This window comes from Elaeis guineensis, chromosome 12 (assembly GCF_000442705.2).
Source record: "Elaeis guineensis isolate ETL-2024a chromosome 12, EG11, whole genome shotgun sequence".
NCBI classification, from domain to species: domain Eukaryota; kingdom Viridiplantae; phylum Streptophyta; class Magnoliopsida; order Arecales; family Arecaceae; genus Elaeis; species Elaeis guineensis.
Genome location: NC_026004.2, coordinates 5,900,874 through 5,917,183, shown reverse-complemented (window position 1 = coordinate 5,917,183; position 16,310 = coordinate 5,900,874). Strand labels below are relative to the sequence as shown.

At 46.0% G+C, this 16,310-nt stretch overlaps 1 pseudogene; it reads right to left on the bottom strand.

Annotated features, from left to right (window-relative positions):
- Window positions 1-135: 135 nt before the first annotated feature.
- LOC140852798 (zinc finger BED domain-containing protein DAYSLEEPER-like) lies at window positions 136-15,050 on the bottom strand (annotated as a pseudogene).
- Window positions 15,051-16,310: the final 1,260 nt, after the last annotated feature.

Sequence of the window (16,310 nt, the reverse complement as noted above, 5' to 3'; positions counted from 1 at the left end):
AATCATCCTCATCTTCGTCAATTATAACATTAGAAATTTGACAATCTTATTTTGGCAAAATTGCATCAACTTTTGTAGTTGAATCATCATCTTCATCTACAATCTATAAGTAACAAATAACAAAGATCAATAAATAGTTAGAAAAAATCTATTTTGCATCCAACTAAATTTAAATTCTTATCTTAAATTATAAAAAAAAGATATTACCATCATGAATAAAGCCATGTAACCAATTGCGGGTGCAAATGAGAGCTTGCACATGATCACCAAGGAGGCAACATCTATATTTATTTAAAACACGAGCACCAATGCTAAAAGCTGATTCGCTAGCCACTGTAGTGATTGGTATGCTTAGTATATCACAGGCCATTCTTGATAGATTAGGAAACCGATGTTTATTATCTTTCCAATATTATAGCACATTCAATTTTGGAAAATATTTAGATTCAAGTTTTGGCTCCTCCAAGTATAGATCCAATTGTGACTTTTCAATTGTAGAATTGTTTTGGCTCACATATGTTACATACTCCTGCATCATTGATTCATTTCAAATATATTGGCAACAAAAAATTATTAATCAAAGGAACAATTAAGAAAAATTATCATGCAATTGAATTTTTTAAAAAGAATATCAAATACATTCAACTTACATTAAATGCATCCAAGTCTTCTAATTGTATTTTCTCATCTTGTCCTCCTCCAACGGGTGCATATGTAGATTGTAGACTAGAAGAATGAATCTGGAAATCACTTGAAGCACTTGGATCACTAGAGGATTTGTCTTTTTTATATTCCTCAAAAAGCATATACAACTTACATTTGATGGTTTGCAACTTCTCTTGGCAAGTAGTGGGCTCAAGTTGTGAGTAACAAAAATTTAGCAAATCAAACTTCATGCGTGGATCAAAAATAGCCCCAAGTACAAGAACAATATTGTAATCACTCCAATACTTATCAAACTTTTCTTTCATCTTAATAGCCATGCCTTTAATAATTGGATCTTCACTATTCACATTATCTATCAATAAACACTCAATTTTCCAAACTTCCATAAAATACAAGTTTGAGGTTGGGTAAGATGAGCCGGAAACCAAGTTGATCATCATATAGAATGGGCGTAAGAACTGAAACATTTTTTCTCCTCTTCTCCACTCTTCATTTGATGGATAAAACTTAAAATTTCTATCATTCAATTGAAGACTAGCAAAAGCACGTCGATACTTAATTACACTTTCAAGCATAGTATAAGTAGAATTCCATCTAGTGACACATCCAGACGCAAACTAACTGAAGTATCAATACCACCAACTTGTTGAACATATTCTTGAAAATATATTTTCCTTGCCTCCGATGCCTTTACATATTTGATGCTCTCTCTAATTTTGTGCAAAGCCACACTAGTCACTTTCAAACCCTCTTGAATTATAAGATTCAAGATATGTGCACAACATCTCACATGAAAGAATTGACCATCACATAGCACGCTATTTTGCAAAGCAAGTTGTTCCTTCAAAATATCTTGCATATTATCATTAGTAGAGGCATTGTCCAAAGTAAGAGAGAATACTTTTCTATCTATTTCTCAATCTTTCAAACAATCAAATACCTTTCTTGCCAATTCAACTTCAGAGTGCGGAGGATCCATTTTACAAAAAGATAAAATTTTACTATTGTTGGTGCAGAATTCCGTCGAGGTCGGAGAAGCTGGAGCTGGGATGACCGCGGCCGCCGTCGAAACCTACAAGGAAAGTCTAAACTGGAGTTAGGGATGCTCCGGCAAGATCCTCCGACGCTCAAGTTAGTACTCTACTTCAACAGAAATGGAGTGCTCGAGCAAAAATTTTGGCAGAGTTTCGAGATAGAGTTACCCGCTTAGAGAAGAACGTATCTGGGGATCTTTATTTATAGACGGAGGGTGTAACTGACCGACAGCGACATCTGTAACCGTCTGGTAGTAGACCGCTCAGAGCCGTGTGGAGTTTGTTACGGAGAGTAGTGGCGTCAGTGGTCGTTCAGGGCCACGTGGAGCTTGTTGCGGAGAGTGGAGTGGTGTCTGTTGTCGGGACTTGCCAGAAAGTGGTGGAGCTGCATGGAATCCGTTGCTGAGAGTGGAGCAGGAGGGCGGCTCTCGTCGTGACTTGTCAGAGAGTGGTGGAGCTGCATGAAATCCGTTGCAGAGAGTGGAGTAGGATGGCGGCTCTTGTCATGACTTGTCAGAGAGTTTGGATCCATCGGTTGAAGCTCGGCTGGGATGCCTGATGGAGCAGAATGGCTCTTTACATCGTCGTTCTAGGAGAGGCTCGAATGTTCTGAGGTCGCTGACGAATCTACCATTATCGGATGCTTCGGATGCTGATGTTTCAGGCGGGAGTCATCTGCTGTAGGAGCTCGGACGGAGATCTTTGTTGACGAAGTTCGAAAAAGTCAGTCTGGAATTTATCTGATGCGGAAGCTCATCTGAAGATCGTCCGTCGAGGAAGTCCGGTTTTATGGGGAGCCTGATAGGAGATCGGCCGGCGACGGACTTCGGACAGCGTTGGGGAGGCTCAGCAGACATCGGAGGCGATCGGCTATCGCAGGGACCCAGTTGCTGGAGCTCATCCATCATAGAAGCTCGTTCGAAATCCATCCGCTGGAGAAGTTCGGATGGGCTTCGGTTCTCGCGAGAGGTCAAAAAGGGACTGCTTATTGCAGGAGCTTGGGCGAGGACCAGTTGTCGTTGAAGCTTGGAGTAGTGTCCCGCTGTAGAAGTTCGTCCAGGGCCCACTCGCTACGGGGTAGCTCGGTTGAAGTCTACCTGTGATAGAAATTTGAAAGAAATTTATTTATAGTAGAGGCTTGAGTCAGGATTTGCTTACAGTCGACGTCTGGGATAGACAGCCTGCTGTAGGAGTTCGGAGTAGACTGTTCGTAGTAGAAGTTTGGCTCTCGCAGGAGCTCGATCGGAATTCGAAAGGTGGTCGACCGTCGTAGAAACTTGGAAGGAGTCTGGTTACTGTAGAAATCTCATTGTCGGAGAAGCTCGGATGCTGACGAAGCCCGAAAGAAGTTCGAGGGTAGTTGGTCACTGTAGAAGGTCGGCTGGCGGTGAGGTCCAGAGAGCTTTTGGGGTGGCCCGGTAGACGAATGGAGGAACTCATTATCGGAGAAGTCTGGAAGGGTCGGCCTTTTACAGACTTCGGTCAGAGGGTATTTCATACCCAACATCAATCCTCCTACTTTCGAGTTCGGGCTCCGAACGAGGGAAGTACAGAGAAATTCTCACGGCTGAAGTTGCCCCCCCTCGATTGCCGCATTCGGAGGTTGCCAGATATTTTGGCGTTCAGCACGCTGGTACTAGAGCCTTTTCGAAAAAGATTTCTTCTTTTTGGGATTCTCGCTGGGGCGTGGCTCTAGGTATGGTGCAATAATTATTTTGTCAGCTGCCAGCCATTTTCAATAGTCTGTCAAAGTGAGTGGGACACGTGGCAGGTACAGGCCGGTCAGAGGATATCCACGATCATAACCGCTCCAGGCCCTGTTGCCTATTTAGACACATCCTCCTCCTTAGGGGTTTCACCCTACTTGAGAGAGTCCTTCGGTCCCCTCTTCTTCCCCGAGAGCTCCAGCCTCCTTTAGCATCCTTCTCGGCTTTAGGCATCCTCCGGGTCTTCCATCGTCCTTCCCGCACTCTCCAGGCCAACCTAGGTTAGTCCTGAAACTTCTCGCTGTTTTTCTATTTTTTCTCCTTCGTGCTCTGTTCGCTTAGCTTCCTTGAGGGTCTGTTCGCTATTTTTTTTAATTTTTTCAAGATTTTATAGCTTTTGTTTGATCCAAAATATCTTCTGATATCTCCTCTTCTAGTAGTTCTAGGAGTTCGTCAGCCCCAGTTCCCCAAAGTCCTGGTATCGTGGCCGAACCCGTAGTCAGGACTGAACCTTGTCTGGTCTTTGCACCGGACACCATCCCCGGCTCTTTGACTCCGGATGAACTCTCACTAATAAGGATTCAGTATGGAGTTCCTCCGGAGTACGAGCTGGAGCTTCCCGGGCAAACTGATCGGGCTAGCGCCCCTCCTCCCGACTGCTTCTGTCTGTACCAGGAGGCCTTCCATGCCGGACTTCGGCTTCCGCTGCCATCCTTTGTCATTGCTCTCTTTCATTTTCTGAATATTTTTCTAGTTTTCGTCGTGCCGAACTCCTTTAGATTTTTGATAGAGTTTCTTTCTCTTTGTAGTTTAGCCAAAGTTCGGCCGACTCTTTCTTTGTTTAGGAATTTCTACACCTTCAAACGCCATCCCTCAGCAAAGGATTGATGGTACTTCTCCCCCCAGTTCGGTAGAAAAGAGTTGCTGAAAGGTGCCCCCTCTTCTGTCCATAACTGGAAGAAGAAGTTCTTCTATGTCCGATGCCCGACCTTGGAGCTAGGATTACCCCCGTGGGGCTCCTTGAGGGATTCCGTCCGTCGGGCTCCTACCCTGGAAAGGGATGACCTCGAGGCCTCCAAAAAACTCGAGGCCTATCAAGCCCCCCTCCTCCCCAACCTTCTGAGAGAATAACTTTTGTTCAACGTCGGCCTGAGCCCGCTTAATCCTGCCGGTACCGATTCATCATTTTATTTTTTTTTTGGTTCCCACTTCTCTTATTCCATCTCTGATCCATGTTGATTTTCTTTTATCGCAGACATGGATGCAAGCATGGCTCGGAGGCTAGTCCAGGGTCTCAAGACCCACAAGAGGAAAGACGCCTCAACTTCAGGGTTGGTGAAGAGAGCCAGGACAGAAGGGACAAGTTCGGCCGTGCCTGCTCCGGTGGCCGTCGCCGTCGAAGTCCCTTCCGACGCCGAACCCGCAGTCCCCCGAGCCCTTTCAAGGAGCCCTCTGGTCGAGGATCCCACTCCTGAGGTTCATCTCGAGAGGGTACCCAGGGTCGAAGGGAGGAAGAGAAAGAAGATCCTGGCCCGAAGGAGCCGCAGTCGCAAGATTGCCGTTGAGGGGGCCAGCGGCTCCGAGGAAGACCTGGGAGACAATCCCTTCAACAATAGGGACTTAATAAAGAGGCTGGTCGAAGGGTGCATTCTGTCCGAGGTCGTCGAAAGGATCATCCTCGCCGATCCCGAGCTGCGGGTCTGGGACTCCCTGGGATCTTTTCTCGAAGTAGGTTAACTCACATTTTTCCTCCTTCTTGCCTCTTTATTCGACTTATTCTTCAGCCTTTATATTGACTCCCTGACCTTTCATGCAGATTGGGCACCAGCTGGTCACCAATGTCGAGGCGATGAAGATCGCCAAGAGGGAGGTAGCTCGGGCGGAGGAGGGTCGTCTAGCTGGGGCCGTCTGCCTCAAGGAGAAGATCACCGAGGTCCTTAGTCTCTAGGAGGCGCTGGAAAAGGAGGGACAAACCTCATCCGATCTGAGGACCGCCTTGGAGGAGGAGAGAGAGAAGGCTGAGGTCGAAATCTTCGGACTGAGGGCGCAGGTTTTCGACTTGAAGGCGCAGGTTTTCGAGCTGAAAGCATGGATTCCATCCCTGATTTCGGAGGCAGGGGCCCGAGCGGTGGAGGAGTTCAAAGCCTCCTCCGAGATGGAGGATCTAAAGGTCCAGTTTGGCCAGGACGCCTTCATCAAGGGTTTCGAACTCTGTCAAGAGAAGGTGGCTGGGAGGCTTTTCGAATTGGATCTCGGCTTCCTGAACGAGGCATCCGATGATGAAGCCAGACCATCCGAAGCCACTGCCGATCCTCCTCCAGCCGGGACCTCGTCGACCGTCGCGGTCGCCACTAATGATCTTCTGGGGATGTCGAGCCCCTCTACTTCTGCCCCAGAGGTCCGAAACCTATAGCTTTGTATTTCTCCTTTGTGGTGATATATATATATTTGTTTTGTTCTCTTGTACCTGAAAATTATTTAATCAATGAAATCGGACCCTTCTTTACAGAGGGTCCCTCTCTTTTTTTTTGTTTTCTTTTCCTTATCTTTTGTCTTCTTGTACTAATCCGAGCCGCGGCGCTTCTGCCTCCCGACGACAGGATCCTGTCGAAGCCCTTCCCCTACCCCAGGGGATCCTGCTGAAGTCGACGATCCGAGACCTCAGAAGGAAAGTTCGTCAGTTGGCGAAGAAATCTAAGAAACTGGAAGATGAGCTTCACCGGCTGAGGAAGAGCCACTCGAAAGTTACTGCGGAGGCTATTCGCCTTCAGGACCTCCACAAAAAGGGGCTCATGAAATTTACCCGGAAGAAGGCCGACTTCGTGACGGAGCTCGAGGAACTCCGGAAGCATGCTAGCGACCGATCTTGGGCTTAGGCTTCTAAGATCAGCTCTCTCGAGGTTGAGCTAGCGGCTGCACGGGAGAAGATCGGCCAGCCAGAAGGGAGCTCATCCTGGCTCACAGTCCAAGCCGACCGCGATCGAGACTGGTCAAAAAAATTCTCCGACCTTCAGAAGCAGCTGCAGGACACTGAGGTGAACTACAACACCTACCGAGTCGGCTGGAGTGGACAGGTAGAGGACTACCGAAGGAAGCTCCAGACGGTGACCGACGAAGTAGCCCACCTTCGGAGGCAGTTGTCCGGGAGAGTCCAGCCTGCCTCTGCACGTGGCTCTGATGAGCTCTGCTCCTTGAGGGAGACTATGGCGGAACTGTCTGTGGCCCTTGGGTGGGGGGAGGTCGAACTGCAGTGGCTGAAGATTCAGCTAGTCCACGAGCAGCAGACGGTCAAAGATGCCGAGGCAGAGTTCGAGGTCCTGAGGAGGAGGCTTCGAGAGTCAGAGGACGAGCGTCGGTGGTTCCACCGGATGTTCCAAGATATGCTGCTGAAAAAGAAGAAACTAGAAGAGGAAGTCGAAAATTTAAGGCAATCCATAGCAAGGGCCGGAACCGAGAGCTCGAAGTCGAAAGAAACTAGGCTTCCTTAGAGCCTCTTTTTCTTCTTTCTTTTTTTTTTGGCCTTTAAGGCTTTGTAATGCATACTTCACCAATAAAATGAGAATGAAATTGTTTATTACCTTGCCCATTCTGGTATTAATCGGTTATTTACTGGACCCTTTTTGTTCTTCGCCGTATTCTATGTCGATGCTGTTTGGAGGTTTTCGGTCGTTGCAGTGTCGATTTGCCCTTTGGTTTATGACCGTAGGTTCTTTCGAGGCCATTTGAATTTGACACTTCCTTCCGGTGCTCGAGCTTGGGGGTCCGAACTTCTCATTACCTTGAGGAGGTCGATTTATCCTCGACCCATGTCAGGTTCCCTCTTAGCGATTGAGACGAAGTTCCTTATATCTTGGATGTAGTTTGTTTTTATTTATCGTAGAAGTAGTTCGTCAGTTTTTCTTTTTCATCTTTCCCCTTCTCTTTCATGTTTGAGTGAGGGTTTTCCCCCTGCTCTTAACGGGGTCATGAAAGCGTAGAAGTATCGTTGAGGAAGCTTTCCTCCTTATCGATCAATCGAGTCTTTGTTTGTGTCAGGACGAGGTCTTCCCCTTGTTCTCAACAGTCAGATTCAGCTCGTGTTAGGACGAGGTTCTCCTCCTGTTCTTAACAAGGCCGTGGGGGCACATCAAGGCCGTTGTGAGGGCCTCTCCCCCCATTCGATCTTTTAAAAAATCGGGCCTTCGACTTCGCTCATGTTAGGACGATGTTCTCCTCTTGTTCCTAACAAGGCTGTAGGGGCATGTAAGGGCCGTTGTAAGGGCCTCTCCTCCCATCCGATCTTTAAGAAATCGGACCTTCGATTTTGCTCGTGTTAGGACGAGGTTCTCCTCCTATTCCTAACAAGGCTGTGGGGGCACATAAGGGCCATTTTAAGGGCCTCTCCCCCCATCCGATCTTTAAGAAACCAGACCTTCGACTTTGCTCATGTTAGGACGAGGTTCTCCTCCTGTTCCTAACAAGACTGTGGGGGCACATAAGGGCCGTTGTAAGGGCCTCTCCCCCCATCCGATTTTTAAGAAACCAGGCCTTCGACTTTGCTCACGTTAGGACGAGGTTCGCCTCCTGTTCCCAACGCGCTTAATTTCGTTTGTATGGGGGAGTTATTTTCCGTCGTTATAAGCTCATACCAAAAGAAAGAATGCACAAATGTGAAGAGAATTTTCATTCAGGACAAAGTTGTTGGTAATACATTCGTAGGTTTTTCAAACCCTATAGCCGCGGAAGGTCTGCTCCTCGCTGGGGTCCCCCCGAGATGGAGTTAATAATCCCAATCGGAGGCCGATCTTCTGACTGCTCCTCTCTCTTTGGCGGTTCCAGCTGCGGCAGGGCCCTAGGCCGATCTTCTCTTCCTTCAGGTCGGCATCGAATGAATCCGTCGAGCCGACCCCGTCTGATGAGCTCCTCGATCTTATCTCGGAGCTGAATACACTCCTCCGTATCGTGGGCGTGGTCATGATGATAGAGGCAGAATTTGTTCGGGTTGCACTTTCTGAGGTGCGAGTGCATCCTCTCCGGCCTTGAAAGTTGCTCCCTAACCTCCATCAGCACTTGAGTTTTTGATGCGTTGAGAGGGGCGTAGCTGTGAAATCTCTTTGGAGGAGAGCCTCGCCGAACTCGACAGTCTGAGCTTCTCTGTTTATGAGCTTGGGGAGGAGTCCGGGCGCACCTGTGCCCGGGAGGAGTTCGAGAGCGTGGCCGAGCTTCACTCGGCCCTTTTTCAACTGCGAACTTGCTCGAGTCTCCCGCCTGCCGCTCTCTCGCGATCTCCTCGTCCTTCATCTTGAAGGCTTCTTCTGCTCGGGCATATCCTTCGGCCCGAGCCAGCAAATCGACAAAATTCCTAGGGTACTTCTTTTCCAAGGAGAACAGAAGGTCGTTCTTCTGAAGGCCGCCTTTCAGAGTGGCCATCGTGATCGATTGGTCCAAGTTTTGGATCTCCAACGCAGCGACGTTGAAACGGTTGATGTAAGCCCGGATGGATTCCCCCTCCCTTTGCTTGATGTTGATGAGGGACTTCGAACCTCTTCGGAGATGCCGGCTGCTAACAAAATGAGCCGCGAACTAATGGCTCATCTGATCAAAGGAAAAGATGGTATCCGACTTCAACATCGAGTACCAGTTTCTTACTGCTCCCTTCAGGGTGGATGGAAAAGCTCGGCACAGAATGGCGTCTGGCGCGCCATACAGCAGTATCATTATCCAGAAGGCTTCCAGGTGGTTGATCGGATCCGAATTTCCGTCATAGCTTTCGAATTGGGAGAGCTTGAAGTTTGGCGGGATCGGTTCCTGCATGATCATTTGAGAGAAGGGGGGTCAGTACAATATCCTCACCATAAGCAGGGGGAGCATGGCGGAGTTCTTCAATCCACCAGTTCATCTCTTGGAGCCTTCGATCCAGGAAGTCCTCTCAACTGCGGGTCTTGAGGGTCTTCGGGCAGAATGGAGGTAGAGATCCTCCGGGAGTAGAATCGTGATCGGACTGAGGGCTCTCCACCCTTGGATTTGTCTTTTCGGGAAAGACAGGGCGACTGGCCCAAGTGGCCCACCCTACCGTTGGGTTTTGGAATTCCGACGACGTTCTCTCCAACCGCACCGACGCCTGCGGCTGTTGTTGCTGTTGCATGGCCTGCACTGCTTTAGTGAGGCCCCTGACCTGCTGAACCAGCAGGTCGAATTGCTCCGCACCGACCGTCGTTGCCGGAGGAGGAGGGGCCTGGAAAACTAGAGGTAAGGCCGGAGCCTGAGGTCTGACCGCGGAGGCCGTGGATCGCCTGGTGGATGCTCTATGGGGAGGCATCAGGTGGAGATCTAGTAGAAGAAGGAGAAGAGAATGTCGGAGAAGATGACCGGAATCAGTCCCGTTGAGCTCTCCTTTAAGAACAAGGGTACTGCAAAGACACGCTGGCCTTCCTCTAGCGCAAATTCTGTTGGTGCAGAATTCCGTTGAGATCAGAGAAGCTGGAGCTGGGATGACTGCGGTCGCCGTCGGGACCTGCAAGGAAAGTCTAAACCAGAGTTGGGGGTGCTCCGACAAGACCCTCCGATGCTCAAGTTAGTACTCTGCTTCAACAGAAATGGAGTGCTCGAGCGAAAATTTTGACAGAGTTTCGAGATAGAGTTACCAGCTTAGAGAAGAACTTATTTGGGGGTTCTTATTTATAGACAGAGGGTGTAACTGACCGACAGCGACGTCTGTAATCGTCTGGTAGTGGACCGCTCAAAGCCACGTGGAGTTTGTTACGGAGAGTAGTGACGTCAGGGGTCGTTCAGGGCCACGTGGAGCTTGTTGCAGAGAGTGGAGTGGTGTCCGTTGTCGGGACTTGCCAGAGAGTGGTGGAGCTGCATGGAATCCGTTGCTGAGAGTGGAGCAGGAGGGCGGCTCTCGTCGTGACTTGTCAGAGAGTGATGGAGCTGCATGGAATCTGTTGCAGAGAGTGGAGCAGGATGGCGGCTCTTGTCGTGACTTGTCAGAGAGTTTGGATCCATCGGCTGAAGCTCGACTGGGATGCCTGATGGAGCAGAATGGCTCTTTACATCGTCGTTCTAGGGGAGGCTCGGATGTTTCGAGGTCGCTGATGAATCTACCGTTGTTGGACGCTTCGGATGCTAATGTTTCAGGTGGGAGTCATCTGCTGTAGGAGCTTGGACGGAGATCTTTGTTGATGAAGTCTGGAGAAGTCAGTCTGGAATTTATCTAATGCGGAAGCTCATCTAAAGATCGTCCGTCGGGGAAGTCCGATTTTATGGGGAGCCTGGTAGGAGGTCGGTCGGTGATGGACTTCGGACAGCACTGGAGAGGCTCAGCAGACATCGAAGGTGATCGGCTATCGCAGGGACCCAGTTGCTGGAGCTCGTCCGTCATAGAAGCTCATCCGGAATCCATCCGCTGGAGAAGTTCGGACGGGCTTCGGTTCTCGCGAGAGGTCGAAAAGGGATCGCTTATTGCAGGAGCTTGGTCGAGGATCAGTTGTCGTGGAAGCTTGGAGTAGTGTCCCGCTGTAGAAGCTCGTCCAGGGCCCACTCGCTACGGGGTAGCTCGGTTGAAGTCTACCTGTAGTAAAAATTTGAAAGAAATTTGTTTATAGTAGAGGCTTGAGTCGGGATTTGCTTACAGTCGACGTCTGGGATAGACAGCCTGCTGTAAGAGTTCGGAGTAGACCGTTCGTAGTAGAAGTTCGGCTCTCGCAGGAGCTCGATCGGGATCTCATTGTCGGGGAAGCTCGGATGCTGACGAAGCCCGAAAGAAGTTCGGGGGTAGTTGGTCACTGTAGAAGGTCGGCTGGCGGTGAGGCCCAGAGAGCTTTTGGGGCGGCCCGGTAGACGAATGGAGGAACTCATTGTCGGAGAAGTCCGGAAGGGTCGGCCTTTTACAGACTTCGGCCGAGGGGTATTTCATATCCAACAACTATTTAGCTTCCAATTTTCATCAACAAAATGTGCAGTCAAACAAATATACCCCTCACTAGTATAAGCAGTCCAAGAATCAGAGGTCAAACATATTCTACTAGGACTCTTATGCATGACTTGTTTCAATTTCTCCTTCTGAGCCATATAAAATTTCATCACATCAGACACAACAGTATTTCTACTATAATATTTTGTATCTGGATTAAGTAAAGAGTGAAGTTCTCTAATCCGTTTATATTCAACAAATGAAAATGGAAGATCATTCTTAATGATAGCCATAGATATGACTTCACGTATATGCTTATGATCAAGTTTTCTAGATTTTAACTTTTCAGTATGATCTAATATCATCTCACTCATATCAAAAAATTTAGGTAGAAGCTTACAACTCGACATGTGACGAGATAGATGAGAAGTCCCATTAGCACCACCCGCAACAAACTCTTTTCCACACCCATTACATATTGCCTTTTCTTTACCATTTTTCATACCTATTTTAGTGAAATAATTTCATACCTGTGAGCTGGTAGATCTAGCTCTTTTACTTGATTTCTTCTCAAAATTATTATTTGTGCTTTCTTGTTGACTAGGAGGAATTTTAGGTGCATCCAACATTTCTAATTCATCATCATCAATATTTTTGCTATGATCAATATTTCTAGAATCTATACTACAAAATCAAATTAAAGTATCATATAATCAATCATCCAATGATTAACCCATCAATATTTTAGCATGTTTATTTTTGAATAAATCAAGAAAAAAATAAAAACATATAGCTTGGAGATAGTCATGAGGTAAAATAGTAGATAGTGAATGTATGTAGGAGCAACTTGAAATAAGATAGCATCATCAGCATAGGGATATTATAATTTGTAAAACAAGTATTGACTCCCTCTCTAAGTTGGTAGAAAAGGTATGAAGTAGTCGTGAAGAAACATTAAGATAATAAGCTTCATGGCAAGAATAAAAAGTGAAATCATATGTCTAGTTTTATAATTTCTTCTGTCGGATTCTTATCAATCATGAAATAAAAAATAAAAAGAATATAATCCATCAATTTCTCTTTGCTTCCCACTGTATTCCATGTCCAGATGTGTCCTTAGGAGCCAACCACGATGCATCCATATGCTCCTCTCTCCGAAAATCAGAAAGAGTTAGCAATAAAATTTAAACTTTGACAGCGATGGGTGGGTGGCACTGTGGGTGAGAGGCAACGGTGGGTCATTCCATTAGATTTGATGCTATATCTATTTGTTTGTTTAGTAATGGAACTAAAAAAAGAGACAGATGGGAAGCAAAAAGTTCTGGCAAGAAAATAGTCTCTCCCCTGTGTCTTGTCCTCCCTCTCCCCTAGCATCCATGTCCTCCTCTCTCTCCCCTGCTCTTTTTTTTTTGCATCCGCATCCTCCCTTTCCTCCGGTGTCCGCATTCGTGTGTGCATCCATGGTGAATCCGAAAAAAATATGAAGATAGAAAAAAAAAATCGCATTCTTCCTGTGATTCATATGTGCATCCATAGTGAGTCCAGAAAAAATATAAAGACAGAAAAAAAAAATTATATCCTTCTTATGATTTATGTGTGCATCTATGGTAGTCCAGAAAAAACATGAAAACCGAAAAAAAATCACATCCTTCACATGACTTTATTCCATGAAATCATTATAAACATCAATAAATTAAAAAAAAAAGATTGACAAAATAATAAAACATACCTTTGAGGGCTTAAAGAAGCAGAAATACAGAACCACCACGGATATTTGAAGAAAAGAGAGAGTAATAATGATCAGATGGGTAGTGGGAAGATGAACAGGGACTAAGCCTTGGAAAAAGTGATTTGAGTTATTAGACATTAACGATGGAAGTAATGACTAATGAGGCATAGAAATGAGAAAAAGGATATTTTAGAAATAATTGGTTATTTACTGATTACTTTAAGTGGTTAAGTTATTTTAAAATATTTTTTTTTTAAAAAATAGATTGGCCCACGGGCTAGACGGGCCAGTCCTTCACGGGCCAGGCCATAAACGGGTCGGGCTAAAAAGCCCTTTTGTTAAATGGGCTGCTAAAACACTGGTCCAGTCATACTATTTTAGGAGCCTAAATGGGCCGGCCCACGGGCCAAGATCCATTTTGATGGCTCTACCGAATTTTGTGCCACCATCGGGCCCCAGATCCCGCAATTACCTCAAACTTTAACCAATAGTTTTGTTCACAATTTTTACATATAAAACCCTAACATATTTTAAAATAACAGATGAACTCAAGCATGTTGACTTTGTATACGTCCAGCCGAACGAAATGTCGATGTTGGCCGTCTGCACGAGCAACTTGATATCGATCCAGGAGATGCTCGAGCTTGTCTTGGAGCAGTGCAAGATCATGTTCGGCAAATTCCTTGGTACAGCGGGGAGGGTTTAGATGAGATGGAGTTTACCTAGAAGGAGAACAAAATGAGTGATTTAGTGCCGGAGTACCACCAGTCCCAGCACGGACTGGCCAAGGATCCAATTCCCATAACATTTTCCTTTTTGTGTTGGGACCCCTTAAACATACCCTTTTTATCGTATAAACCGACGGAGGACTTCCTTCAGAAAGGAGAGGTTTTTTGGAATGAAATTCAGCGTGCATTAGCCTTTGAAATCAGAAAAAATCGAACTGCATATTGTGCGAAAACGGATGTACGAAAATAAATTTTTAAATATTATTATATTATTTTTTAAATATTATTATATTTTTATTATTATTTAAATTATTATAAATAATAAATTAATATTTTAAAAATAATATTTTAAATATTATTTTAAAAAAAATATTTTTATTAACTTTTTGAAATTAATTTTTTAAAAATAATATATTATTATACAAATAATATTTTTAAATTAATAATACAAATATTATTTTTAAAATAATATTTTGAAAAAAATAATATTTAAAATTAAACTTTTTGCTTCAAATAATATTTTAAAATTAATAAAATAATAATATATTTTTTTCTCCCTCTCTCCAAATATTTTTTTTCTTTTTTCTTCTTTTCCCTTCCGCCCGCCGCCTTTGCCCCCACAGCATGAGACCTAGGTCGCAGCTATCGACACCCCCTACTGTCATCTGCATCGAATGCACAAAAATAATTTTTCTAATGTTGTTGTCCGACTTTTTTCCTCCCCCTCTCCAAATATTTTTTTTTAAAATTAATACCTCGCCAAAGCCACGTAGAAAATAATATTTTAAATTATTATTAGTACTAAAATAATAATTTTTTTCTTTTTTCCTCTTATCCAAGTATTTTTTTTTCTTTTTTTTCCCCTTCCTTTCTCTTCCTCCCACCGTCTCCCTCCACCCCCCCATCGTGTGAGGCTCAGGTCGCGGCCGTCCGCATCGCTCCCATCGTGGCCCCGCCCCATCGCCGTCTGTGCCGCACCCGACTTCGGTATCACTAACCCCCTCCCCTCTTCTCTGCGGCCCCACTCCGTCGTCGTCCCCTCTTGTTCCCTCCTCGGCTCTGGTGAACCCGAGCCCCCGTGGCTCCGCACGCGCACCGACGATCGCCCATCTCTTCCCCTGACTCCGGCACCACCAACCCGGCTCTGTCCTATCGCCGTCCGCATTGCACCTGCCGTTCGTACTGCACCCAGCTCCGGATGACCACCAAACCCCCTTCCCTCCCCTCCCCTCGCCTGACTCCGACGCCATCAAGCCCCTTCCTCTCCTCTCCGTGGCCCCGCCCCATCGCCATCCCCTTCTATTCCCTTCTTTGACCCCGGCGAACTCAAGCTCCCACGGCTCCATGCGAGCACTGGCGATCGCCCCTCTCCTCCCTCGGCTTCGACGCCACCAATCCCCCTCCCCTTTTCTCCCTTTCCCTCCTCCGGTTCCGGCACCACCAATCCCCCTCCCCTTCCCTCTCTGGCCCTAGCCGCGGGCTGTCGCTGGTGCTCGTATGGTCGTCGGCTTGGAGCGGCCGAATAGAAAAGCTTGGATGTTGGCTGGGGTTCATCGGTACTCGCACGAAGCTGCGGGGGCTCGAGTTCGCCGGAGCCGGAGGAGGGAATAGGAGGGGCAGACATGGGAGACAGCGGCGTTCGAAAACTTGGGCGTTAAAATTTGTGCGAAAAATAAAAAAAATTGAAGAATCCAGAGCTCGACATATGGTGCATTGGGAGGATTTTGATTTCCTGAATTTGCAATGCTATAATATTCCTCTACAGAATATATATATATATATATAATTTTAATATTCTTGCAGAATTATTGATTCCAATAAATTTTAAAATCTCTGGTCCCCGTAAAGCATGCCCCATCTAGCGGCGGTCTTTAACAGTGGGTGCCAGCTTGTCAAATTGGTCAAGTCACTGACAAGCTGAGGTTAACCCTCCTCTTCTCTCAGGAAAAAAAAAGAAAAAAGAAAAGAAAAAAAAGGTGGTCTTCAACAATCAACTTAAGATCACCAGAACAATAGAGCTTAGTGATTGTCTGAGGAATTTACTGTTGTCCATCAATATTTTGGATATACCAAATCAGTTAATAAGACAAAACTATAATTAACAACCTATTTTATGCATTTATTTTGAACATTTTTAATGACAAACTTATTTAAGATATAGTTTACAAATTAAAAATTGACCAATACTGATTGATAGTTGAAGAGGGTAGTAAAGAGAGGTGAACTAACCTATATGGCTGCCATGAAGCTGGAGGCAGAGCCGATGGATATGAGCTTTCTCTCCTGAAGTGTCACAAATCGTCCACTAGCTCAAAAATGTCATGTCTCCAAAGTTGCCAAAGATTTTGCCACCCAGACGGGTAGTGGACCATAAGATCTAGCGGAAGCCAGGGACAAAGCCGCCTGCTCGTCCACTCAATTGCATGGCATCTCTAGAGCTAGTATAACTTCAAAAACAATTTGATAAAACTTACTAAAAGTAGAACTCGTTCGCAGCTCAAAGGCTCTTTTGGAGTCCCAGTGTTCTTTCAAAAGAAGTTTGTAATTGGGATC